At 34.7% G+C, this 2,390-nt stretch overlaps 1 long non-coding RNA gene across 1 annotated transcript; it reads right to left on the bottom strand.

The window, feature by feature from the left end:
• Positions 1-30: 30 nt before the first annotated feature.
• Positions 31-2,051, bottom strand: LOC124892398. Its single transcript, XR_007050225.1, has 3 exons — positions 1,831-2,051; positions 1,512-1,633; positions 31-57 (listed from the first exon to the last, which is right to left on the bottom strand). It is a non-coding gene; the product is annotated as an uncharacterized LOC124892398 (long non-coding RNA).
• Positions 2,052-2,390: the final 339 nt, after the last annotated feature.

Raw genomic sequence — 2,390 nt, 5'->3', positions numbered from 1 at the left:
ATGCTTCAGCATCTTCTAGTCCAGTTTTTATTTCAGATACTTTCTGTTTCTTTTGTTCTGCAAGTTGAACAAAAGACACAGAAGCAGTTAAAAAGAGCAACAACTGAGCTAATGGTCAAAATGCAAAAAAATTCAGTAAAGCTGTAACAGAGGTTCGAAACAGGAAGAAATAGGGTAATATCAGGTTAGTGAGCCCTTTGATAGAGACGCAACAGAAGAAGATAAAAGGAAACAACTGACCTAAACGTAAAAAATGCACAAGAACACAAACCAAGCTGAAACAGAGGTTTAACAGGATGAAATGGAACTTAACAGCATTTTAGGGGGTAGAATTCAGGAATTTGACGTCAAGAGAATGTTATATCCTTTTTAACAAGATCAAGAGAACGTTATCGCCTGCATAAACGTTATATCCTGTAACTTCTTGTTATGAGTTACTTCCATAAACAACAGCACTGGAATAGCGACATAAATAATGCCAGATAAAGATTATTAGAGTATATCAGCAGAGATATCTCTACAACACATAGAATAATGCCAAAATCACTTTCAGACACTGCAATGACCTAATGTGTATTCTAAACGCAAATTAGTTAACTTGACTCACACGTGTAATATCTCCTGCCACTGCTAACTCTACACTACTCATTTCGGCTGTCTTAATCTACACCTTTTAAAATAGCTTATGCATTCTGACAAAAATCAATTGAAATCCTAACAGAGAGACAACACATTTTGAAAAATTAAAAGTTCCAAATTAGAAACCATTTTCATGATCTTCCCAACTGCTCAGTTGTTTGAAAATCTCATCCATTTGCCAAAGTTAAAATATACAGAACTGGTCAGCAGGAAAACACTAATCAGGGAGAGAGTTAACGAATTAGCCAAATAACCAAAACACTCTAAAAGACTTAGGAAAAGCTATAGCCACCACAGCTTGACATTTTATTCCCATTTTTAAAAACGATTTGGTTATACAAGACACCTTGTGCAATCCAGCATGAGGAGCAGAACTACTTATTCCTGTAGACATTCTTTGTGATTTCAACCATCAAATAAACCATGCAGTAACCTTTTCTTTAGTAACTGTAGGATTTGGGACAACTTGTGTCCTCCACAAATTCCATGGTTACCTAACCGGTAATTTTATCCTCTAAGTCTTGGACAGATGGAAAGAAGTCATGTACAAACTATTCTGCATCTATTTTTTTTTTGGGCAAGTAAAAGGGCATTTTTTTAAGCACCCTAGTCTTCAATGAAGTGGATTGAAAACCACGAGGTCTCAGGTTCAAATCCAGCACGGGTAAAAATACTACGTAATTTCTTCCATCTATCCTAGCCTTTGTGGATAGATTTACCCGTACCTGCTATTAGTTAGTCAAGGTGTACACAAGATAGCCCAGAAACCACGGTTATAAAAAAGAAAAAGAAAACATCATTCAAGGAAAAATCTATTTCAAAAGAAAAACACATCATTCAAGTAAAATTACGGAAATGGCTGTAATTCTCACCTCCATCAAGGAGAGTAGCAGAGCTACATTTCTTGGTTAAATTAGCTGAAAGCTCACAGTACTGTCTTTCATATCCTTCAAATACCTGACTCATTCTGCCCCTTCGCAAACTTCACAAATACCTTCAGATCAAACAAACCACCGTTAATTTCACCAAATTAAATACCTTTTTCTCTAAATTGGGTTTCCATTACTATAATAATACATTAAATTTCCATCCTTTGAACAACAATTGTTAAATAACCGAAAAAATCAAACCCGAAAAAGGACAATTTTAGCAAATAAAAAGGATTAATTTACAGATCAGATCGATACGCACCTTCAATTGATCGGAGAAAGGAGACAAATACGCCGGACGGCCGGCGGGCGATCGGAGACTTTGCGGGGAAGTGCGTTGGCACGGTCTGCTGGAACAATCGTGAATAATTGAATGGTAATGGTATTGTAGGTGACCATCAAAGCACCATGTTTACATATTTAAATGACTTTATTACCCTCGCAAAGTTTTTTGCCCTTTTTTCTTAAAAGAATAAAAAAATGAGTGCACGTTTTAAATTGAATATTGGATGCACTTTACATTAGTACTTTTTTTTGGTGGGGGGGGGGGGGGGGGGGATATCTACATAAGATAAGATAGCAAATATAAACTCTTAGTTATACTTCCTCCGTTTTAAAAAATATTTGTTTCAAATTAGTTATTTCTTTAATGAAATCAAGAAGATTTTATTATGTTCTTCCAAGTTTCAATATTAACCTCAACATTAAATGATTAAATAAACTATATTTACTCAAATTCATCTTTTCAATGCATAATTAATAGGGTTATTTAAGTAAAATAAGCATCTATTCAATAATTTTTTTAAGAGGTGTGACAAGTTA

This window comes from Capsicum annuum, unplaced genomic scaffold (genome assembly GCF_002878395.1).
Source record: "Capsicum annuum cultivar UCD-10X-F1 unplaced genomic scaffold, UCD10Xv1.1 ctg46666, whole genome shotgun sequence".
Classification (NCBI taxonomy): Eukaryota; Viridiplantae; Streptophyta; class Magnoliopsida; order Solanales; family Solanaceae; genus Capsicum; species Capsicum annuum.
The sequence above is the reverse complement of the archived record's forward strand: the minus strand, read 5'-3'. Positions and strand labels throughout refer to the sequence as shown.